Here is a 26,203-nt window from a genome sequence, read left to right on the forward strand (position 1 = left end):
GGGAGTTTAATCCATATCAAATTGCGTACGTAGATTAAAGCTCAAATCATTCTTGGGTGTTTTTTTCCCTTTGTTTCTAATATGAATCCAATTACTCAAATTGTTGTACCAGCAATTGGTATTTATTTGGCTATGACAGAACTACAATGGCAAAAAGCAACACATATTTAGTCAAAAAGTTGAATCATACCTCACCACCACTGTTAGAGATCTTAGTTCAACAGCTAAGTTCTGCTGGCAAAGGTCATAAAACTAAGGGAAAACTCATGTTATTCATATTAAACTTCTTTGTCTAACACAAGCACATTTCAGAGCTTCTGTATCTGCAGTCTTAAAGCCATGAACAAGCACTGCAGATAAAAAAATGGCCCTTCAGAGGGAGATGCAGAGCATAAAGATCTGCGTCTCAAATTAGGCAAAGGAAATGCCTCCCAGACTATTTACTTTTTCATTATTTTACCTTTTCAGAAACTGGCACGAGATAGAATAACCTCACAGCAAGTACTCCAATAAGTAGGGCCAAACATGATAATTACAGTCTCACTGTAGCACTGCAGCCTGAGTACAGAAGAGCTCAGTGTGTGATGTGACGTTTGGTCCTTGTCATCCCCAGACAGTCAGTGCCTGGAGCCCCAGCAGACTTGGATCAACACCAGAGCAAGATTCTCTGTGCTGATTGACAGACCTGCTTCCTCAGAGCCCTGGAAGTATCCCTGCATCTTCCTCTGACATCTGACCAAAGCTACAACTGTGGTGACCACAAAATACAAGCACAAAACAGAACTGCTCCCATGAAAGGTTTCTTTGATAATTTTTAAAGAGATAATTTTTAAGGAGAAATGAAAACTGACTTTTACTCTTGTAATTCAAAATTGCAGCACTGACAGCAGTTATAGGCACCAATATGCAGATTTCTTGTGCACATAAATGCCAGAATTCACAACTGTAGGGTTTTTGTTTTGCTCAATTTCTTAGCATTTCTTGCAAAAATGTTAGAATGAGGTTCTGCACTTTAGTTTGGGCAGTGAATACAGTCACCAATAGAGATCCTTGTCTAAAGCTCTAGAAATAAATCAGACTCAGATCTTCTCAGGGTTAGAATTTGTTTAATGGCACCACAGGACAAAGTTAAGCAAGGTCAGAAAAGGAAAAGGGACATAAACTTGGCAGAAATCTTTAGTTCTTCATATGCTGTACCATTCCTAAACAGATTTAACCCAGAGAATTAAGATTCTTCTGGCTTCCAGCCTTTACAATTTATTTATTTATTTATTTATTTTTCTGGCTTAAACTTAGAATATTCAAAAGCTATGTTGTGAACCTAACACTGAAGATCCTATTTCAAACTCTTAAGACACATATGCTGAAGGCAGAAAGATACATGATTAGGTCGTAAAAGATCTATCCCCAAAAGTAGTAATTCTAAACAAAGTATTTGGAGTGTGATAATGGATATTGCCTCAATCTAAAATTAATGTTTAAAGAGTAAATTATATTCTGTAAATTGATTATCCACTGCCACATTGTAACCAGTGTCATGTGGATTTTTAAAGAGCTGGCTCAACTGACTTGTTCATTTATTAGCTGACAATGTTTTTATGATAGGAATATTCTCTCTACTCAAAAGTGCCACCACATTTCCTGTATTTTTCTCATTTTTTCCCCTTTCATAGAAGGACATTTTCAAATTAATAAGCAAAGCTGGTTCTTGTTTCCTCATTGCATAAGAAGGCATTTCAATTTGGTCATTTATACCAGCAGCCTACAGTTTCAGATCTGAAAGCTTACACAACAAAATCAGATGAAAGCTGAGCTGCAAGCATCCCAAACAGCTCTCATCCTATATCACAAATAGAGCAATGTAGCAGTAGTGAGTAGTTATTCTGAAGTGGGAAAAGCTAGCTGTAAAAATACCTTTATAATAGTGAGCACATATCCTTTCACACTGTCTGCATTTTCTTATCTCATCGTATTAAAAATGTACCACACTTTTTCTCTTATAGAAGATAAATTGAATAAAAATAGAAAATGCTTTGGCTACCTGTATAGAAAGAAACACTAAAGCTTCCTTTATAGCTATAATTTTGGTATAAAGAAGGAAGACAGCAAAAAAAAAAAAAATTTAGAAGCCTGCCATATGCCATTAACGTTTTACATAATATTTTAATCTGCTCCTTAGAGGGCTGCAGATAAGGGACAATTGTACTTAAAGCAAAGACTTTACAGGTCATCAGTTCTGAATTTCATTTTCCTTTATTTTGTTCTCACAAATCTATTCAGGTTTGGAATATGCATTGGAAAATTAAAGCCAGAGTAGTTCCTCCTATTCCTTGCTATCTTAGCCTGCAATGCAAGACATTCCTTCCATGTGGAATATTAAGATGACCCTACTTAATCCACAGGTCAGGTCTTTAATCAGGTTTTAAAAGGCTCATTGCTTAATTTGCATAATGCACATTGCTAAGCCACAGCTAATGGGGCAGGCTGAGCTAAAAACCCCAATATTATTTTTTTATCCCAAATTTTCTTGGTTTTGCCTTCTCTGCAGTATAAAAATAGACTTATTTGTAACTGCATTTTAAAGAAAAAATGAAACCTGCAAGGCCTGCAAAACAACTACGTTTTGCTGCTTGTGCTTTTAAAGGAGGACTTTTTTTTTTCTCCACATTCCTAATGCATTTTCATAGATTTGACTGAAGGAATCAATTTTCTGCAGAGGCAACAATACCTCTCCATAAGAATGGAAACTTCTACCTCTTTTTGATCATCGCTTCCCTTCATGCTGTTTCATTTTGCACAGAATTTACTGTGATAGCAAATATTTTCTTGGTCATCATTGCTAGAGGTATGTACAACAAAACACACTGTAGACTAGCTTCAGAGCGTCAGCACCACACAGAAGAAGAAATCAAAACAAAAATCATCCTACCCATTTTGCCTTAAAGTTTTGTCTCCCTGCTTGTCTCAGCAGAGCTGGAAAGCGTGAGGTTTTCCTTCTCTCCTTGAAACCTTTGCAGAGGGTGGTGCAGAATGGCTTATAACTTGCTGCTAGACAGAAGGAAGGACAGCACCACAGGCAAGGCTGTAGTCCATAATGTAGGTCCTAATTTTAGAGGTAAAACGAGGTGAGGAGAAAAACACAACACACAACTCCCACCCCCAAACTAGCCCACTCCTGCCCCCCCCCATGCCCAAAAAAGCATCCATTAAACAACTAACCAAACAAAAACCCTCAACAACCAAAACCCTAGTAAAAGGAGGCAGTTGAGAAATGCGACACCACAGTTGTGTTGCAAGCTCTCCGAGGCAGAAATCAGTCTAAGGATAACTGCCTCATGCCAGTGAGAGAGCAAGAAAGAAAAGCTGGCGATGGTGAAAGCTGCCTTGGCAAATAGGGCAGCGCTAGGGACTGTTGGATTCTTCACTCCTGCCTTTGTCTGTGTAGTATATAATTAGTCTCTTCTTATGTTCCTTAGCACTGGTGCTCTGATCTTTCATCCATCCCTATCTTGCCAGTAGCACAGCTAGAACAGACAGGAAGGAAGGGTATGTCCCCCCTTGTGACTTCAGTTTCTCTCTTATTGGTGGGGAGGCCCTCAGAGGTGGCAAGAGGGTGTAAAACTATGCCCTCCTCTTTTCCCTATTTCTGCTATGCAAAAGGCAAGTGGTGGCATCACCAAGAGACACTGGTTGTTCTTAAACAGGTTCTCAGCATTGATAGAACTGTAGAACCAACCAGGTTGAAAGAGATCTCCAAGATCATCCAGACCAACCCTAACACCCAGCCCTATCCAGTCAACTAGATCGTGGCACTAAGTGCCTCATCCAGGCTTTTCTTGAACACCTCCAGGGACAGCGACTCCACCACCTCCCTGGGTAGCCCATTTCAATGGCAAACCTCTCCTCTATGCTCAGAGTATGAGATTCACCTCCCAGTAGAAGTACTTCCTCTAAGTAACTACTGTGATTGTGCCATCATTCAGCTCAGGTCACCACATGAGCAGAGGGAATAGAGGCTCCTCACCTAGGATTCTAGATTGCACTGCACAGCCATGTGAACAAGGATGCTGCGATAAGAGACAAGGAGCAGCTTGATGCAAGCTAAGTTTCGTTTATTGTACTTTCAGCACTTGGTTATATACCTTAACATACAAGCTAAAAGATTGTGCCAAATCCTAATTGGTCATTAAGACAGACCTCAGTACATACCTCATCAAGACAGACCTCGTACGTTAGCTACGAGATATGCAAAGGTTAACAAAACCGCAGGTTCATGTTTTACATAGTTTTGTCTGCTGCAACATTCTCTAAGGTCATTTTGACCCTCTATTTACTTAACTCAGTACTTTTCCCCTTTATACATTCTGAACTCATGGCTTATGTTCCAGTATGTCAAGATCAAGCAACTGTACAGCACTAAAAGTCCTGCCATTCCCAACACAAGGGATTGGTTCTGCAGCTCTGAGAATATATTCTGAGCTACGTTCTTAATGTCCCCAAGTATTCAATATCTCACTGCAAAACAGAAAGCATAATTTCCAGTATATTTATTTCCAACAGCACTCAGGAAAAGAAACAAACAGGTCCCCAGGACTTGGTTTAGAGGGCCTGTACAGTAGCGTTGGGCTGATGTCATTTTTTACCTTAAAGATTCTATAAGGTTGTGATAGTTTTCATAAGGAAATAATTACTCTTTTATTTGTTTTGGAAGGTATAGCTGTGATTTATGGTAAAAGGCTATCAAAATCTCCACGCCTATTATGCATTTAAAAAAAACTGCTTATGATATCACCTAGGAAAAGATGAAATGAAGACAATAAGACTCAAAAAAATCCAGTGGTTATATCATGTCCTGCATTTCAGCAGCTGGTTTTGAACATACAGAGAGTTGTTGCAAGCACAGCTCAGGGAAACTTTGTCAGCCTGCATTTTGAATGATGTAACTGTTCTCTTGAACACAGGCAGTAAGAATTCAGGTCACCCTTCTGGTCTTGAAGCATCTAATGCAGAGTCTGCCTCACAGTCAGACCAAAGAGCTGTAAGAATTTGCTGCCTCCATCTGACCACCCATGTTTTTGTTGGCTATCACAGCTCCCATGGCAGAGCTGATTGAATCAGCCTCCTGCTCTTGCCACACCTCGTAACTTGCTGTGTTTGTAGAGACCATCAGTGAGTTCAGTTTATTTGCAGGCATCTGTAAATTTAGCACAGAAGTTGAAGGAACTTGACTCACTTACCTGATGGAGTTAGCAGAGGTGGTTGAATGGGTTATTTCCCCCTATTCCATTATAAGTAAACTCAGTAGAAAATATAAATCCATGTTAGGTGATATTTAGCCTGAAATATTTAAAAACAGCAAAATGAGCAAAAGAATGAAGCAGCTCACTTGAAATCTGGCCCCTAGAATGACAACAACTATTCCATCTAAAAGATCTAATTTTTATTTCAGCTGGGCACAGATTTAGCCAAAATCAGTACCTTGCCTTAAGACTTTAGCTATGGTCCAGGTGCACTGTGACACTCAGGCCCCTTACTGCTTGCATGTTTACAGACAACTAGTCAACTTGTTCAACCATTCCCAATTGCAAGAGGTGTTTGTGACTGAACTCATCTAATTTTTTATGCAAACACATGCTAACAGTGGTGCCTTGAAAATAATGCTTTCAGTTGTATCCAACAAATTGGACTGTGTATGGACCACGTTCCTGTGGAACGTCACACGTCTAGACAGAAGAAGGCTGTGAACTTTGCCATGGATGCGGTTTCTCTGTGTTTGTAGCTATGCTTTGTTAACTGCAATAATTAGCTCTGATTAATCAAATCTAGCACTCCAAGGTGCTTTATAGAAAAACAATTTCTATCAATTTGATATCACTGCAAATTGCACTCCAGGGTCCAGATTCAGCTGAAGTGGTTTGAGAGCCATCTAATTCAAGGGATTCTGTCAAAACTCAGTACTTCACTAGATTTAGCTTTCAGAGCTTCTCTTCACCTTGGTTCTCTTCACTTATCCTATTCAATCCCTTCTTTTTGCAACTTTTTATTAAGTTCTGTTCAAGCTATCAGCAGATTCCACAGCAGCTTTTGAGTGAAACCAGGCAGAAAATTATTTACTTTGGTGTCCTCCTTTTCTCATTCCAGGAATACACAGGAAAGAAAAAAATACTTCCCCCTGCTTACCATGCAGTACAAGAACGTCATATTGCAAGATGTGTATGCACTGATTGCAATAATGTGAAGATTAGTTGCTTGTTAAATTATGTACAGACCACAAACCATGAAATTTGAACAGTCATGTTTTCAGAGCATAAATAATTATTGATAACTTGTGCCGTTCTCACTGACTGAATCTTATCTGAGCAATAATAGATGTATCCTAAAGTTTGTCTCTTTTCTGGCTACAACTGTGAACATTATTACTCGTTGTATACTTCCACTTAGTGGCCTGAGACATGCAGTATCTAATTGTCAGCTGTGAGGAAAAACGAATATATGGAAGCTGAAAATACATAGGAGGCAGTTCTGTGCCTCCTGTGATGGAGTTGGCTTTACTTGGCATAGCACTTGAGCATGGCCAAGAGATTATCTTCATACACCACGTACAGCTAGACCTTATTCTAGCAGCCTGTATTATTGCCCCTAACATGGGCAAGATAATATTTAAATAACATATCACTTCTCTCTGATAGGAAAATACATCCTATGCCTGTAGTGTTAACCATAAGCAGTTGAACATTTTCTAATATGCAGTATTTTGCTCACACATAAAAGAAATTCCTACCATGTAGAACCTTATTGCTCCAGAGAAAATCATACCAGGGGCAATGGTTTTGACCATAAAATATTTGCAGCCTCGTTAATTAACACTGCTGAAAGAATTCTTTTAAACCACAGATCACCATCTGCTATGTGATGGAAAATATACTCAGCTACAACTATGATGCATGGTCATATAAAATCCCCAAACAGCTGAAGATAGCACTATAGCTGCAGTATGAATGAGAATACCTTTACAAAGGTGGAAATAGATCATGGCTGAGGACTGAGAAATAATTACTCTGTGTAATTCAAAAGAACTTGTGAGGTTGAAAGCAGATTGCAAGTTTAAAAACGTTTGGTGGACACACTTACAGTAGTGGATTCTTTGGGAAAACATGGATAAAGATATTGCAGTAAGCACCAATCTCAATTGAGAGAACAGTTTCATTAGTCAAAACAACTTACAGAAGAACATACAAGAACTGTCAATTTGAAATCTACGCTTTCTCTGCATGAGCATGTTTGACTATCTGCACAGGTCTGGGGGGTTACCTTTCATATATTTTTAGAACCTAATGATTCAAGCAGCAATCTTCATTTTAAGGTTGATAAATCAGAGAAGCCTCTTCCTAGAGCGTTAAACATTTCACTTTTTGAACATCCTACAGTGTTCCAAACAGTTTGTCATCAGGAGATCACTGAGCTATTTTTTGGTTCTACATGTGGGGAAGTAAGATCTTGCACAACTGCACAGTGCACAAGACAAGGCAAGAAGATAAATGTAGCTAAGCGAAAGTAGAACAGTTTTCTCACTAAATTTTGATTTGAAACATAGAATATTTGCTTAAAACCATGAAATTTGGGAAAAGATAACAGCATTAAAAAAAAACCAATTCAAAAAAATTAAACTTGAAAAAGTTACTGTAAAATTTGCTGCCTTGGAAGAAGGAGCAGATCAAAAATATCTAACACCTGAATGCACTCAGAGCACCACCTGAAAAAGGTCATTTCATATAAGCAGCCACTTGTACAAGAACTTAGGAAGGAGAACTTCTAAGTTGTGTGCAAGTCTTTTTCTCTTGATTTTGCACCCAGTATCAAACTGGAAGGAAACATTCCTTCAAAGCTTGCCCAGATGTGACAGTAGGAAACTTTACATAAAGCAATACTTCTCTTCTCAAGATGGAGCATATCCGTGAGCTCAACAACTCAACCTGAGTGAGAAGTTTTGCTCTGAGTTTCTAGCATAGGTGCTCTCTGGATCATCTCTACAGGTGACTAGAGGCAGCATCTGCCTTTCTGCATTAATTGAAGACCTTAGGCTTTTAAGGGCATGAGGCCAAAGGACTTTGTGTCTCATTTGTGTTTTCTTGTCTGGAAGGAGTAAATAAGATGTGATGTCCCAGCAACCCACAATGAGTTTCTTGTTATTCTTCCTTTTTTGAAGTAGGGGGAACAGGAACATGCTAGCCATCTGGAAAGGGACGGACATTTGAACATATATGAGTAGCATACCTGAAGCTCAGCTTCATTGGAACTACACAGGAGCAACAGGAGGTCTTCCACTGTTACCTTGAAAGGTGAAGTTCATGTCCCAACTTCCTATTCCTCCCTTGGGTAAAGGACAAATTCAGTTAACAGATGAGACAGATTTCTGAATAAAAGGCATGAAATAACCATTTATGTAAGTTTAAAATTTACCCAAGAAAAAGGCCCTGCTACTGCTCTATAAACTGTGTAATAAAATTTTAGTGGAACTTTTCAGCTCTCCAGAAGTTTTTTAAGCTCTTTGGGGTCTTCATTTTGGTAATCTGTCCATTTTTCTAGCAAAGGTTTCAATTTCTTTTGCCAAAGAAAGCAATGACATCACTCAGATCTGAAGAGGCAACTACTTTTGTTGGGTTTAAAGGAAACCAAAGGGTCATGTATACTAAAGATTAAAAAGAAGACAATGGTATGAAATTTCTGCATACAATTATCCTGCTGCACTGAGATAACCAAGATTTAATTGTGTGGAAAGAGCTGAAGAAGTGTTTTTATGTCAGTACTAATACCTAGGAAGTTTGGGAATAGGAGAGCAGGCACAATCTCTAATCTGCATTCTGTTGGTTTTCTGGGGTGCATATGTGCTTTACGGTTACTTTCCCTTTGTGTCAGTAACCAGTGCTTGCAAAGTCCATTTTGATGATTATTTTCAGTGGCTGTGCTTTCCTGGGTTTATTTTTGGTGTGTATTTTCATACTGCACGCCCTCAACACTGTTATCCATGCTGAGCTGATTTACCTGCTTAGAATAATGTTGCACATGGTGCTTGAGATGTTGAATATTTAATGACGTCTCTACTCAGATGCTTCTCTTTATAGAGCAGCAGAAGCTATAAAGCATATACTTTTCCAGTGTGGATTCTGACAGCAATAAACCTTTGCTTATTATATGCTGTGGTAGCTATTTCAAAGTGTCAGAAATCATTCCAGAGCTGTACTGCCATTCTAAAGCCAGGCCCATGATGGGTCTTGTTCCAGGAAGCAGACTTAATCCAAACTACGTCTGAAGAAGCAGATCTGAGGCAGCGACTCACTCTCAGTTCAAGATTTCTTTGGATTTTATTCTGCCAGCTAGGCAGCTTTTGTTTTCAATAGGAACTTTATAATTGGGGTTTATTTTGTTCAATTGAATTTAATTATTTTTAAATTATGTAATCCAAATAGTTTATGTAGCAGAAGAAAGGAGAGAGGAGAATCTTTTGGTATTCACATTCCTCTCCTTATAGGTTAATCAGGCTTTGGACTTCTGAATTACTGCAAAATCTGAGGAGCCCTTGAGATGACCATGTTGTATTTTGATTATCTAGCTTATTTGATTCTTGCTCTCCAACTGATGTCTCCATTACATGCCCAGCTTTCTATCTCATCTCTTTTTTTGTGATTCTAGAGCAGACCTCATCTTTGTTCCCCTCACAAATTTGTTTTAAAGAACTACATGGTATTACCCTTCTCCTCTGGGCTTTACTTCAATAAAATCAGTGAGAGAATAAAACCTAAGTGCCTAATCAGTATACTAATTTCTCTAAATATGAAACAGCACATCTTTGACAATACTTTTAAAATGATAGTTGAGAATTTAATTTATCCATAGTTGTAATTTTGACTATGGGCCTCACGATATGGCCTATTCAAATCCCCATATTTTTTAACCTCAGGGAAAAAAGCGAGTTTCCTTCTGCTTTGTAAAAAAAAATCAGATTCCTTTTCTGATCAGTAAAGAACATACATGAAGTAAGCAGTATGGCAGGAGGAAATTCAATACTTCCCCCATTAAGTTATTTTCAGTCAGATTTTTGACAATACCTTTTCTGATGCTGACAAAAGCCAGCTGGAATTAATAAGAACAAGGTGTCCATAGTTAAGGGTTCCTTCTGCCATTTCAGTTTTGTCAGGAAGGAAATAGAAGTATCATAGAATCAACCAGGCTGGAAGATACCCCCAAGACCATCCAGTCCAACCTAGCATCCAGCCCTGTCCAATCAACTAGACCATGGCACTGAGTGCCTCATCCAGTCATTTTTTGAATACCTCCAGGGTCAGTGACTCCACCACCTCGCTGGGCAGCCCATTCCAATGGCAATCACTCTCTCTGTGAAGAACTTCCTCCTAACATCCAGCCTAGACCTCCCCTGGCACAACTTGAGACTGTGTCCCCTTCTTCTATTGCTGGTTGACTGGAAGACACCAACCTCCACCTGGCTGCAGCTTCCCTTCAGGTAGTTGTAGACAGAAATGAGGTCAGCCCTGAGCCTCCTCTTCTCCAGGCTGCACACCCCCAGCTCCCTCAGCCTCTCCTCGTAGGCCTGAGGGAAATTCCATTTTCTTATCAGATAGACATCAGGAAGGTATAGTAACGACAAGGTCACGTTGCCTCCCAATGTCTAAAGAAGTTGCAATACATTCTGCATTCTTTCAGGTCAACTTGACAAGCCTTCATTCTAGATTGCATACATTACTAGTAGGCATTCATGGAACCAGCTTTTACTTTCACATTGTAAAATTCACATTTCCTAGCACATGGTTTGCCTGTAGCCTCTTTGTTCATTGCCATCAATATATCTGTTTTACATTTCTGCAGATAAACTCAATATTCCTGAAAGTCTGCATAATATAGTTTTTGCAGTTCTTTTAAATGTCTGCAGCTTAGAAATAAACAGCCTTCTAACAGACTCTGCTTGCTCCTCTGTATTCTGTGATATGCAACACCCTGCTAGGACCATGGCATGTGTCACTAATAAATTCAGTGGCAAACTACATTGCCTACATTTTCATCAGCTACAAAATTGTTGTGAAGCATATTGCTTTAATAAGAATCATAGAATCGTAGAATGTCAGGAGTTGGAAGGGACCTTGAAAGCTCATCCAGTCCAACCCCCCCTGCCAGAGCAGGACCACTAGACCAGATCACACATGAAAGCATACAGGTGGGTTTTGAATATCTCCAGAGAAGGAGACTCCACAGCTCTCCTGGGCAGCCTCTTCCAGTGTTCTGTCATCCGCACAGGGAAAAAAATTTCTTCTCATGTTTACATGAAACTTCTTATGCTTCAGCTTCCACCCATTGCTCCTTGTCCTGTCACTGGCATCACTGAGCCTAGCCTAGCTCCATCCTCTTGCCACTCACCCTTTACATGTTTATAGATACTGATGGGGTCACCTCTCAGTCTCCTCTTCTCCATGTTAAAAAGCCCCAGCTCCCTCAGTCTCTAATTGTAAAAGAGATGTTCCATTACTTTAATCATTGTGGCTCTGTGCTGATATCTCTCAAGCAGTTCTGTGTCCCTCTTGAACTGAGAGGTCCAGAATTGAACACAGTACTGCAGATGTGGCCTCACATCTGAAAATGTTTTCCAGTCATCACAAAGTTTTAATATCCTTCTAGTTGCAAGAGACCATCACCTGCCTTATCTGCTGTTGTGCTAGTTTGAAGCTAGCTAGAATGTTTTGGTGAGAAGAATTAGAACACAGGCTGTGAGACAAAAACAATGGTGATGTCTGCTTCACTTATAGGCTTGCTGAGATGTATAAGAGCAAGAATCCAAACATAGATAAGGGAGACACTCTCTGTCCAGGCTGTGGGTTGCATTTCTCTCTCTAACCTAACCTGCCATCTCTTTGATTAATTCACCTGCTTCTTAACTGCCCTGGCCAATCCTCCAGTCTTCATTGGCCACAAAGCATCTTTGCAGTAAGGTAGGAAGAGAAGGGGTGGGAGAAGGTGGAAGGGTAATTAGGAGCCCCTCAAGGGGACTCAGGTTTCTGGGAGGGCTGTTGTGCTTCTGCATTACCTTTTACCTTGTATTTTTCTGTGTGTAACTGTATATATTGTAAATATCTGCTTGTATATTGTGCTAAGCTGTAAATATAAAGCTTCATTCCATTTCCAGAGCCAGCTGAATCTAGTCTGATTTTACAAAGAGGGTTGGGGACGGGACACAACACTCAAACCATCACAGGTGTACAAAAGAAGCTATTCCTCTTTACCTTCCAAGGCAGAGCAGCAGGGGATGCAGAAAGTTTTCTTTGTCAACTCATTCCCAGCATCTGAAATGAAAATGATAGTTTTTTTACAACCCATTTACCAAAAAAGGAGTAACGCTAGAGAGAAAAAATATGAAACATTGATGTGCAACTCACATCAGGAAAAAAATGTATTATTGTCAGAACAGCAACATTGGGGAAAAAAAAAGAAGAGCAGCAATCATATTTATAAGATCACAGTAAAGCAGTAAAAACCTAGAAGATAAAAAAAAATCCCAACCAAAAAACCACACCACACAACCAGGTAACCCTTCTTGGAGAAATTCTCTTAAAGAGATAAAAAGAAAAAACTACAAACAGAGAGAAACTGAAAAGCTAATGGCTGTAAACAAATGTTTTTACAGCTCTAAGCACATAAATGCATTAATATTCTCCAGTTTTCCTTAACTATGTCTGCAGTGGTAACTATGTAGGAGACTGCAAGGAAATATGTGAGAAAGAAATATCCTGAATATGTGCAGAGAAATACCAGTGAAAGATCAGCGGTTTAATCAGATTTTGCTAACCTAGGTCACTTGGACCACAAATTATATTTGGGAAATATGTTCTCACAAGTCCATCTTTAATTACTTCCACTGGAAAAGCTGTTCTTAACCTGCTTCTGCCTTTCCTATGGTTCTGCCGCAATGCCATTTCCGCATCACCTTTTTAGAGCCTAGGAAGGTCAGCTTGTCACTTTACAGCAGTAGACACAGAGATTTAGGACTTCTAATCTCATTCCCAGTTTCTTCAGGAACTCACTTTCTCTTCCCATTCCCAGCAATCAGACCACCATGGAAAGAACATTTGTGCTCAACAGCTGTCATTTGATACAGATCAGCAGTTACCTGAGCTGCTTTCCCACTACCATTAATGCCTACATCCCCACATTGTCAGTATTTTGCAACTCCTCTGAAATCTCTTTTTAAACTCCAGCCCTCAATGACAGAATCATAGAATCAACCAGGTTGGAAGAGACCTCCAAGATCATCCAGTCCAACCTAGCACCCAGCCCTATCCAGTCAACTAGACCATGGCACTAAATGCCTCATCCAGTCTTTCTATCTCCTTTCAGCTCAGTTCTCCTTTAATTTATTCCTCTATGATGCATACCACTCAGCCTTGCAATATGATACATACACTGCAGAACAAAAGATGAAGTGGAGTTATCTCTGTTTTCAGGTGAGGCTGGATAAGATGCTTTGTAGTTCATCAGCTGCAACGTGTGTGGTGCTTTATCTGAGGTATAACTGGGTAAAGATCATATTGTTTCATTTTACCCATCTTTAGTCTCGGATACTCTAAAATTAGCAATACTCAGCAAGGACAGCTTGCTGGGATACCACTGGGATGGGAAGAGATCCATTAGGATGCATCCACATGCCTCTTTTTAACATGCACTAAGCATGACCTCTCTTAGTAGAACTAAACTACTGTGTTCCCTGATACATATCAATTTGCTTTCAGTCTCAGCTAACTTTTGCTTCTAGCTGTGGCAGAGCAAGTTCAAAATATGGGCTGGGTTTTTTTTTTTTGAGGAATTTGATACATTTTTCATTGGATCTCATCCAGGGGGAAAAAAAAACAAACAAAAACACCCTCAACTTTAGAATTTTCAAATTATGAAGTCAGTGAATGAGCATCCTGCCCTTTACTTGTTGAATACTGCATCTTGTCCTTTTCTTGTTGAATATTTATCTTTCTTTTAAAGCGTAACCTAAATTTCAGGGATATACTTAGAAACATTTCTGTTGACTTTCACTGGTTTTCACCTGTATTAAAAGTATCTGCCTAAAAGCTAAGCAACTAATACAATATCTTTTCAGGCTTATTCCATATTTAACAAGGCACCCTGATGTATATAGACAGCAGTTCATGAATGTCATCACCAATGTTACATCTGACTCAACATTTAAAGTTTTCCATCTCTCTCCCTTACTCAAGGGTCAAGGATTTGTTTCACTTCCTCTTGAATTAGTTCAGATTGCAGCATTTAACCCACGTCAACCTGTGTCACACTGACTGGCAGAGCACACCACAAAGAAAACTTGTGGGAAAATGTCTAAGCCTTACACAGAGTAATCAGTTTTCCATGGCGTACACACTATCAACCACTAACTGTCATTCAGATAGCAATGGGAATTGGGAGTAAGATTTCCACAGATGTTTATTCTCTTGAAGATTCAGTTCATGGATCAACACACAGAGGAGATGAGCATGTGAGGCATTTCCTGCCTCTCAGTGTAAATTCAGAGAATCCTTCAGAAGACATAGAAGTTACAGACACTGAATCTCATGTCAATCCCAAACACCTTCATCAGATGTCAGTATGTGCCAGGTGCATTATCCCTGATACAAAAGTGGACCATTTTACTCACAGCAAGCATAATGAGCTGAAATGAGAGTTAGACCACCTGTATTCTCTTCATTGCTGTGTGAGTACAGTCTATGGCTGCTGTGTCTTAGAAAATGATATGCAATTGCCATAATCAGCCTATTTGCCATCCTTTCAAGTTCAAGAAGTCCTCAGAACAGTGATTTCTGAGATACTCTCAGCAACTGGAGAGGAAAGTTGAATTACTTTTGCACTTACTGTTTGACATGAACAGGAGCAGTTTAGGACATGATGTACTCTGTTGCTAGCCCATTAGGGGTGCCCATTTAATAGGAAAACACATTTCAAAAAGGTGAGTTCTCAGATGAATGGAGTAGAACAGAAAACATTGCAGGCACAGTACCAGCAGGTGTTTCAGAGCTGCAGTATGAGCCGAAATACCTTGCTTTGTACCAGCCAAAAAGGTGGAATGTTGTGGAATAAAACTGCAGTCAGAGAAGACTGACAGAAATGGTGAAGGGCACAAAGCCATATAAATAACTTCTCTGAAGAAGGAATGAGAAGACTGGGATTCTTTTCTTTGAAAGAAAAAGTAACAAATACCTAAAACAGTAAAACATTTTGCAAGGCCACTCTCTCCCTATCTTTTTTCCCTCAGCACTAAAACAGGGTAAAAATACTCTAGATCATTTATCTGGAAATCCAGGATAACAAATAGAGCATGACTAAAACCATCAAAGCCCTCACAAATATGACTTCTAAAAAAGATTATAAATCCAGCAGAACACTTACACTCACAATGAAGTTTTGATAACCTTTGAAATAGCCCACTGGTACTCTGAGTTTAGTATATGTCTGAGTGACATCATAATGAAGATCAGAGAAGATATATTCATTTCTATCTACAGCATTTCCTTGCATTGTCATTTGCCCTGATTGCCTTGTTGCAGATTATCTTCGGCCAGTGAGGTGATTGTCCTTCAGAATTACACTCATATGCCACATTAGTTCCAAAGGACTTTGCTATTATTAATGTTGGTATCATGGGAACAAGGAAAATGCTGTTGTCAGTGAAGTGCAGCATGTATGCAGCAGTTGTATCAGTGATATTTCTGTTAGGAACGTGGTTTCCTACTGAAATATTTATGCTACTACCTTCCTCAGCATGAGCACAGCTGTAATACATCTGTGTGTGTGTGCTGGAGAATAGTATAGTGCCAGTCCCTGTGGAGAAGTAGATACACTGAGATCTTTGTATATCTACATCGCCACAAAAAATGTGGCTAAGCAGCGCAATTTTCCTGTGATGAGTTGTACATCAATATCTGGACTTACTACCTTCTGTAAAACTGGAAAGCTGTTGTTATGATTCAGGCTGGGTTGGACAGGGCTTTGTGCAATGTGGTCTAGTGAAAGATGACCCTGCCCATGTCAAGACTCACAAGATGATCACAAGATGTTAGCGGTTGGAAGGGACCCAAAGAAATCATCGAGTCCAAGCCCCTGACCAGAGCAGGACCATCCAATCTAGCTCAGGTCACAAAGGAATACATCCAGACTGGCCTTGAAAGTCTCCAGAGAAGGAGACTCCACAACCTCTCTGGGGTTGTTCTTTCCCAGGTGCAAGACTCTACATTTGCCCTTGTTGAATTTCATTACATTTCTTCCTGCCCAACCCTCCATCCTGTCCAAGTCTGGCTGAATGGCAGCACAGATTTCTGGTGTGTCAGCCACTGCAACCAGTTTGGTGTCATCAGCAAACTTGCTGACAGTGCACTCTGTGCCCTCAACCAGGTCACTGAAGCATTGATATATTAAAGAGAACTGGTCCCAGTATTGACCCCTGTGGGACCCTACTAGTCACAGGCCTAAAACTAGACTCCATCCTATTGACCACAACTCTCTGGCTTCTTTCCTTCAACCAGTTCCAAATCCACCTTCCCCCTTGATCATCCAGACCATGCTGCCTCAGTTTAGCTACAAGGATGCTGTGGGAGATGCTTTGTTCAAGATGTTGCCTCATCCTTCCATCTAACACATGCACTTACTTTGTAAAGATTATCTACCTCAAGTGTATAGGTGCTCTAGACTGATAATTAGCAGTGAATTTTGGTAAAGACACAGAAAGGAAAGAAAAAATCCAGCTTTTCAATGTAGCAGAAAAGTTTAAGAAGGGGAAAAGTTGGCCTATGATATCCACACCAAGACTGAAGACATTGGAGATCAGTTCCTAGGCTTGATACATTTGTTTTGCATAGCCTTGAGAAAACCATCAGATCAATCTTGTAGGTTAGTGGTCAACCTTAGTACTATTTCTCTATCAGTTACATGGTACAGACAACTACTGCACATATAGAATCCAATTATCTTAACCTGGAAGCATCCTGTGAGGATCATCAAGTCCAACCTATTGACACTTAGGATTAAATGCAGGTTAGACTGGTCATTAGTGAGAAACCCAATTCTTAAGCCCTGAAATGAGATGTGCCTATTCTGCCTGGAGGATGTGATGATCAATTTCCATTGTTCTGTCCTTTACCTATAAAATAAGACAAAATCAATTTTATCTTCCAACATTTACTTGCCATTCTTAGGCCCTATTTACAGGTTCAGAGGTTAATCCTCTGGTATGAGAGGTAAACTCATGGTAGACAAACTTGCCTGAATGTTTTGTCTGTATTTCACAGTGCTGCAAATTTTTATTTCCACAGTTTTCAGCATGAGGGAATCAATAACTAGTCATGCTTGTTAATGCACTTGCTAAGAGATTATATATGCATCCAGTTCTGGAGCCCCCATTACAAGAAGAATGTGGATGTGCTGGAGTGTGTCCAGAGAAGGGCCATAGGGATGATCAGAGGGCTGGAGCACCTCTCCTGTGAGGACAGACTCAAAGAGTTGGGGCTATTCAGTCTGCAGGAGGCTCCGAGGTGGCCTTCTTGTAGCCTTTCAGTATCTGACAGGGGCCTACAAAAAAGCTGGGGAGGGACTTTTCAGGATATCAGAGAGTGACAAGACTAGGGGGAACGGAGTGAAGCTGGAGATGGGGACAGGTTCAGGCTGGATATGAGGAAGTTGTTCAGCATGAGAGTGGTGAGAGCCTGGAATGGGTTGCCCAGGGAGGCGGTTGATGAGAATTTAAAGCCACAAAGCAGTGGGGGGGGGGGGGGGTTGGAACTAGACGATCCTTGTGGTCCCTTCCAACCCTGACTGATTCTATGATTCTAAGTGCAGTGCCCACCTGCACAGGGATTTTGAGGTTTGGATTTTCTGTACAAAGGCTATAGAGATAATCAGTTCTCACCTCTTCCAGAACTCATTTGCCTTTTTTGCTGCTTCCAGAAATAAAGCAAACAATCAGAAGTAAGTTAGGGAAACAAGATGAATCTGCTCAGCTCTGACTATTATCCTCCAGCCAATTACACTCCGTTGCTGACTGGTCATGCCAAGACTTTCCTGTTTTCTTACAGAAATAAGAAAGTACTGTACCTAATTTCACTCTTTTAGCAGATCATGCAGGACTGACCACTCACTTGTCTTCAACCTGCTTAAATTTACAGACAGAAGTACAGACTCTGACAAGTGAGGATCTAAAACAATAATGCAACGACACCAGTTTGGCAGCTCAGCTCCTTCCAAGATGCAGAGTTTCAAGAAGATAATTGGAAGTGGGTGACATATCACAGAATCTGAACTATGCAAAGCAAAAGTAGTGAGGACAACAGATCTCCATTTTGCAATAAACTTTCATTCTACAGTTACCTTTAAAGACCATTAAAAAAGATAAATATACCACTATCATAAGACTTAAATTCTGCAGCTTCAAGTCAGAATAAAAGAAAAATCTCAAGATGGTTCCTGGGACACAGAGCCACAAGCTGCTTCTCCCAACCCTGCCTTGTCCCTCTCCTGAGTTTGGACTCTCCAAATTGTTAACCTCCCTACTCTCCACATCAGAGAACTGTGTTTCATGATGTACCTTTAATGACTTACTGCTGCTGCCTGTTGTATTTAATGCCAGTCAGGAATTCTTTAGATATACAGGCAAATGCAGTGATCTGAACAGTACTGTGAAACCCCATAGTGATTTAATAGAAATATAATTGCACCCAAAAAAAATGTACTTGATTTAATGTTACAGTAAAAGGATTACCATAGCAATAAGGATCAAGGTCTAAGATATTTGCTGGGTAATTAGCAGTCTGGCTACATTAACTAAATTTTTCAGCTTGGTCATAAACCCATCAATCCCAAGTTATAATTGCTGCTTTCTCACAGGAAATGTCTCCAGATAATTTCCAATAAGTAGTAAAAATTTTTTTTAATCATCTGAAGACTTTGCCCACATAACACACTGCTTTGTGGCTTTAAATTCTCATCAACCATCTCCCTGGGCAACCCATTCCAGGGTCTCACCACTCTCATGCTGAACAACTTCCTCTTCACGTCCAACCTGAACCTACCCACCTCCAGATTCACTCCATTCCCTCCAGTCCTGTCACTCCCTGAAAACCTGAAAAGTCCTTCCCCAGCTTTTTTGTAGGCCCCTGTCAGATACTGAAAGGCCACAATAAGGCCACCTGAGAGCCTCCTGAGACTGAACAGCCCCAACTCTTTCAGTCTGTCCTCATAGGAGAGCTGCTCCAGCCCTCTGATCATCCTCGTGGCCCTTCTCTGGACACACTCCAGCACGTCCATACTCTTCCTGTAATGGAGGCTCCAGAACTGGACAGAGTACTCCAGGTGAGGCCTCACCAGAGTGGAGCATAGGGGAAGAATCACCTCCCTCAACCTGCTGGCCACACTTCTCAGGCTGTGTTTTACATCTGAATGTACAGATTGTTAATGTGAAATTGCTCATTCTACAATTACCAGCAACTACATAAGGTTCAGTCACAGTGTAGAGAATTTCATGTCCAAGAGCTGAAAATGTAGTCTGCCAGACGACTGGCAGAGACTTTCCTGTCCCTTGCAGACTAATTAATAGAGCCATCAATTACTTGAGAGTGTAACAGAAGACAAAAAAAATCCCTAGTGTTACAGAAGGGGGAGGGATTGAAAAAGCAATAGAAGACAAAACAAAATGAAAGATAAAATTAAATAATAAAAGAGAAAATAATTTTAAACTTAAATTAAATCTGTCATATGTCTGTTCTGGAGTATGATTTGGAGCAATTCAGTTCAGTATCTGAAAAACAAATAAACAAAGCTCCAGAAAGCTTGCCCAGAGGAACAAATACTTAACCAACTTTACATAATACTTCTCAAAATCTGCAGTAGGTAGGGTTTATTCATAGAACATTAACAAAGTGTTCTGTTACACTAAAGCAAGTTGGACAGATTCTTAGTCGAAACAGAAGTGGGAATTAGTCAATAGAAACTTTTTATAACAATGATTAAGAAATCAGTTCAACTGGCTGCAGCAAGAGAATGAAAAAGATTAGTCTGAAGAAAACAGAACTGCCCCTGCAGATATTTATGCACAGCCCAACTTTGATCATGGTAATAGTCAGCTGACTTAGAGTTCAACAGGTACTACACATCAGCCAAAAGTGGGACAGAAAGGTACAAACAGATGAGTGAGGGATTGCTTACACAAAGTGTATTCAAAGAACTAATAAAAAGCACAAAGGAGATCAGCTTGAAGAAAGGAAAGCATTTTTTGCATTGGACACTGTATTATAGAAGATGTCTTTTTCTATCTTATCTGTTCTCTCCTCAGTGCTTGGACTCAGGCTGCAAGTCCTGCCATCAGGTGACTCATCTTTTCATGTGCTTGCAAGACAGCAAATGTCATTTAGGCCACTGTGTAAATAACAGCAGCTGAAGGATTACTCAGCAGTGAAAAAACCAAATAATTCTGTTGTGGCTGCTCAGGTTCCCAGGGAAATTAAGCTGGTTCCAATCACAACAGCTTCAGTGCTGAACTCTCTGTGGAAGAGAGTTATTATTATTAAAATTAGCAAACACTTCTCCTTCACACTTTTGGGTGGTGTTGTTCTACCATATTTCCATATTTTTTTTCACTCTTTGTAAATGAAGGAAAAAAACCTCTAGTGTGCTGCTAAATAGCAGGGACAAACCCAGCCACTCACAGAGGGCATGTATACAGCTTGAGGAGTGTGCATGATAATCCATTTACAGAAATACCACATTCGCTGCACTTAAATGCCATTTCAAGGAGAGACAAAGTTCACACCATAGTTACAGTGTCTCTTTTCCTTGCTTTCCTTTCATGCCACTGATTTAGCTTCTTGGGTGTCTCTTGGGTTTTTATTGCTCCTTCTGCTATTGCAGGAGATTCTGGATAGAGATGAAACTAAACTATTTTTAGATAGCAAGTAGATCTGGGTAAAACTCAGTTACTTCATGTCACAAGGTTTCATGCAGTCTTTTGGCTTTTGATTTATTTGATCTTACACAATCTGAGATATGCTTTGAAAATTGTCTTCAGATAAATCCAAAAATTCAAAGCAAAATTCAACTGAAAGTATCAACACCTTCTTGCCATTGCAGACAAGCTTCATGAAAGAGGGAGTTGTAATTGATTTCAGTATCTGAACATAAAAGCGTAGTTCAGACCAAGTTTCCTATAGCATTTCACCAAGATTTCACCTTAATCTAACCCAAAAAAGTAATGGTTTGTCTCCAGGACATATTGTCCATTGGACTCAAGATATGACATGTAACTTCTTTGCTTGCTTTAAAACCTACTGAGTTTTTAAATTAAAATCCTACATCATTTGAATTTTCAAATGAGACAAGACAGAGATTAGTTTGCACATTTTAAGGGTAAGAAGATAATTTGCAGCACACTTTGGAGGAGACTCACATGACTTAATAAATGAATGATGAAAATTTTATGCTTGTGGAATCCAGAGAATTTTCTTTGTGCATTCTCCTTCCCCTTCCCCCTGTTGTCCTTTCCTTACTTTGTGAGATCTACTGAGAATCTGTGTGGCATTCAAACAAGGGAACAGCTTTTTCCTGGTTTATCACTGCACTGTTTAGCATAAATGCTTCAGTGTGAAGGCAGCCTTTAGCTTTCATACCACAGCACAAGAGACTCATCTCCAGAAAGGCAGTAGGACTGGACCTGCCATATGCACCACATTGAAAAGGATCCAAAGATGAACAGAATTCCCCAGTTTCCACTAGGATTTTGTACTTAACCAAGAAGTGGCAGAACTCTTATATGTGTCTTCTGTAATTGGCATTTCCACTCATTCACAGTACTGCATTAAATTCAAACTCAATATTCAGCCCTAAGAATAATCCTGAAGCAGCAAAATTATTCTGCTTGGTTTCTTTAGGCAGGGCTTCTGAGTGCCACATTTCTCTTCCAGACACCACAACTACTCTTTGTCTTTGGCCTTAAGTGAAGTACCTATTGATTTTCTCGTGCATGTTTGCAAGTGGGTCAGATCCACTCAGTCTAACATATCTCCCTGTCTCTTCCAGTGCCGCAGCTCCTACTTAGCTCTTCCCCATGCTGTGTGTGGGCTCTCCAGCCCTGTGGAGGATAAATATATGCTCAGTTGCCAGCTGTTTTGAAGGCTGACAAACACCTTCATTTGTTAAAGTGTGTGAGTGAAGACTCTTCATCTCTCTGAACAAGTTCAGTGGCAGACTGATGCCAGGGGTCCCAAATTCTTCTACAATTCACTCTTGGCCCTGGGGGTCATGTTTGCAACAAGATGCTCTGGGTCTCAGTAAGTCTGAGTATGCTGTCACAATAGAGCACTCAGTAAAGGGAATGCTGAACAGCAGCACCAGTCATTAAGTACCATTTTCAGAACAACCTCCATTTACCCGGTCAAGATCTCAACAAATATATAAAATAACGGATATGAAGTCAATGACTTTTGTTTGAAAGGGTGAGATAATGCTCAACCCAGATGTCTTCCTTACAGCAGATACCATAATTTAAGAGCATAATTCAATTTTACTTTGGAAGGATGCTCTGAACAAAGAATATTCTACAACAGAACTGCCTGGGAGGCTTGGAGAGTTTCACTGAATTTGACTCCATTCTGTTCCTGACAGCCAATGTTCTCTAGCTGCTGCACAGCAAATGTTTATTGTCTACAGCATGGTACACAGTGACTCCTAATGAAAATATCCAATGCACTTAGGCTCTACAAACTGCAAATTAAAGACAAAATCCTGCTAGGACAAGGATTGATAGTATTAAAATTTGCACAGAAAACAGTGAGTTTACAGAAAACTCTACACTCTTGAGAGGTCCAGACTTCAAGACCAGATGTATAAGCGCTCACCAGATGTATAACCCCAGGGAGCTGGGGTTGTTTAGCCTGGAGAAGAGGAGGCTCAGGAGTGACCTCATTGCTGTCTACAACTACCTGAAGGGAGGTTGTAGCCAGGTGAGAGTTGGTCTATTCTGCTAGGCAACCAGCAACAGAACAAGGGGACACAGTCTCAAGTTGTGCTGGGGGAAGTATAGGCTGGATGTTAGGAGGAAGTTCTTCCCAGAGAGAGTGATTGGCATTGGAATGGGCTGCCCAGGGAGGTGGTAGAGTCACCGTCCCTGGAGGTGTTTAAGAAAAGCCTGGATGAGGCACTTAGTGCCATGGCCTAGTTGATTGGATAGGACTGGGCAACAGGTTGGACTGGATGAGCTTGGAGGTCTCTTCCAACCTGGTTGATTCTATGATTCACTGTTCAGGAAAACAAAAAAGATGCAGTGGTCACCTGCTTCATTTGTCCTGCTGTAAATTCTTTCTGGTCAGCACAGACAGCTGTATGGAGTCCCATAAAAACACAGAAAATTCTAGGCTAAAATCAAAGCTGTGAATCCCTAACACTTCCCAAAAACATAGGAAAAGTGTGTTAGATTTGTCTAAAGATAGAGATATAGCAGCCAGATCTTTGAAAGTAAGCATGCTTATAGATAATGTGTCACTTCAACCTTACACTTAAAGACCAGTCTCCTGGTTTCTGCTTTTTGACAGGGGAAAAAGAAGTCCAATTCTCTTACACATGACTTAGCAGTCCTCTTGGCTTAGCATGAAATTTCAGGAGAAGCACCTTCAATAAAGTCTAAGCCTCATGTATCTTGTAGTAAATAATACTGCTATACCTATGTCTTTCTACGCACATATATTTAGGATTCTGGTCTTTTTCTGTTTTGATTGCTGTAAGTCTGAGTGAAAAACCCATCTGCCGAAGCCTCTATATTCTACATCTAACTGGAGATAACCATGGTTACAATGCCAAGTGCTAAGCATGAAATTGCAGGCTTTAAATGCAGCAAAAATGATATACTGGTGCTCTGGCACACACAGACACATCTGCAGCAGATTCAGCATTTGTGTATTAAGGACAGACTGTTTACAAGATAAGGTGACTGACATTCTTAATTACAGATGCATACCTCTAGATAAAAGATCATTATTTGCATAACCTGATTGCTTACTCGACTTTATGCAGTACTTAGAGCTAACAGGAAGCTTTAATAACTTTGAGATGAAGAGAGGGTTTTGGGTTTGTTTTGTTTGGGTTTTTTTTCTCTTTGGAGGGGTGAGGAGACAGAGGAAGTATGGGGGGTTTGCGTGTGTGTGACATGTTGTGTTTTTTGGTGTGTGGAAGGCACATGATATAATTTCTTACAAGACAGATCTCTCTCAGTCTCTACATATACAAATTCATACATGCACACCCACAGTCTGAGCAAGGAGAAAGTGCAAGACATATTCAGGCATAGGGTGTGAAGCAGAAAAGAGTGCCAGAATTCCTCTCGCCACTTGAGAGATTGTCATGCTGTAACTTAATGCAGACATGTTGTCCCAGCACTTAAAAATAAATTCTTTGGATATCATAATTCTAGGGGGGGAAAAAAAAAAAAAAAAGGGAAAAAAAAAAAAGTAGTAGAGAGATGATACCAGGTTCTTTCCCCTCATTTCTTCCCACAGCATTTTGTTAACGAGAGACACAGTAAAATGACATCACTCGTGCATTATTTAACAAATGCCCTCTGGAATTTCTATAGCTTGAGCTAAGATGACTCATGAGTTTGAAATCAGGGCAGCTCTAGGCATTTTAATTTTCAGAACATACAGAAACTGTGTGTATGTTTTTTCATGCCCATTATTTTTCAATATCTCTTTTTTTTTTTTTCTAAACTCAAACTAGTTGCAGAAAAATGATGTGGACATAATGAATGGTTTCCCACACTAGTGTGGTGGTTAGGTAACTTCCTGAAAGTCAAGGTGCAACAATTTCCACACTGGCAAAAATCACTACAATTTCATGGGTAAGAAGTGTCAGTTTAAGAGAGAAAATAAGTCTAGGAAAAGAAAACACCCAACCAACCAACGACAACAAAAAACAACCAACACCAAACAAACTTCCCAGCCCAGGCAAAAAAAGCCTAGAAAACAGCAGTGACAAATATGCATGCCATTGTGTAAGAACTTCACTTATCCACACCTGTCCTCCAAAGCACAGACATGTCGTTGCATTACTAGCAGCCAGCAGACAACCAGCAGTGAGCTTGCTACCACTAGCAGCTTCTGAGCTGTTGTTTTCCTATCAGTTGAGACTTTATCAACTAAACTATGAAGGACACATCTGAAGTAAATGGCAGAATTAGATTCCCCAGCTGGCAGCCTTTAAGTTTGGAATCTAACAGAACTGATGGTAAAATGCAGCATAACATTCTGTGAGATCTCTGCCTCATAATCACATCTCAGATGATTCACCCGCAAGCAGGAGGCCAGCTTGATAAAGATTAGTGACACATGAAGAAAGCAGAAAACAGTTTAAAAGCTGAGCACTGCAGATTGCCCTTGCTCAGTGCAGTGTCACCGTGCATTTTCAGGCTACACTTTCCTTCTACAAAATGGCCAGCAAAAAGATGGCTGATCCACTATGAGGCAATTTGCTTCTTGCAGTTCTGGCCATTGAGAAAGGCTTCTCAGGAAAACATCAAAATGCAGGCTGCCAGTAATTGCAAAGGGCAAAGACTCTCAAGCAAGCAGAGTCAGGTTCTGTGGGGTACAGCTTCTTTCTGCCTGAATGTGTAGTGAAGGCACTGTGTAGCCTGACTGTCTGTGTTAGCTGCTATTCATATTCACTAGGAGCTGCATAGGGCAGCAATAAGATTGTCACGGACTAGCTTGACAGTTTGCTCATTCTTCTGCTCAGCTGCAACCGTGAGTGTGTCCTTTGACTGTGTCCTGAATGTCAGCTGAAGTGGGGCATGACATTGTCATACAAATATATCTGCTTTGTAACATTGGCAAGCACAGATAATCATTTTGGTTGAACAAGATCTTTAAGTCCAACCATTAACTCTACTCCTCCAAGTCCATCAATAAGCCATATCCCACCACTAACTGTAAATATACCCAGGAATAGTGGCTCAGCCATCTCCCTGGGCAACTTGTCCAAATGCTTAACAACTCTTTCATTAAAAAAAAAAGTTGTTCCTAATGTCTAGCCCAAACCTCCCCTGGTGCAGTTTGAGGCCGTAATCATACTCACACAGTAACACCATTTGTGGCATCAGGTATTGAGTACCGCA

At 40.2% G+C, this 26,203-nt stretch overlaps 1 long non-coding RNA gene across 1 annotated transcript; it reads right to left on the reverse strand.

Annotated features, from left to right (window-relative positions):
• Positions 1 to 3,016: 3,016 nt before the first annotated feature.
• Positions 3,017 to 12,347, reverse strand: LOC135181092 (uncharacterized). Its single transcript, XR_010304716.1, has 4 exons — positions 12,288 to 12,347; positions 8,275 to 8,371; positions 5,238 to 5,337; positions 3,017 to 3,103 (listed from the first exon to the last, which is right to left on the reverse strand). It is a non-coding gene; the product is annotated as an uncharacterized LOC135181092 (long non-coding RNA).
• Between the last annotated feature and the right edge of the window lie 13,856 nt (positions 12,348 to 26,203).

The sequence above is a fragment of the Pogoniulus pusillus genome, chromosome 14, assembly GCF_015220805.1.
Source record: "Pogoniulus pusillus isolate bPogPus1 chromosome 14, bPogPus1.pri, whole genome shotgun sequence".
NCBI classification, from domain to species: Eukaryota; Metazoa; Chordata; class Aves; order Piciformes; family Lybiidae; genus Pogoniulus; species Pogoniulus pusillus.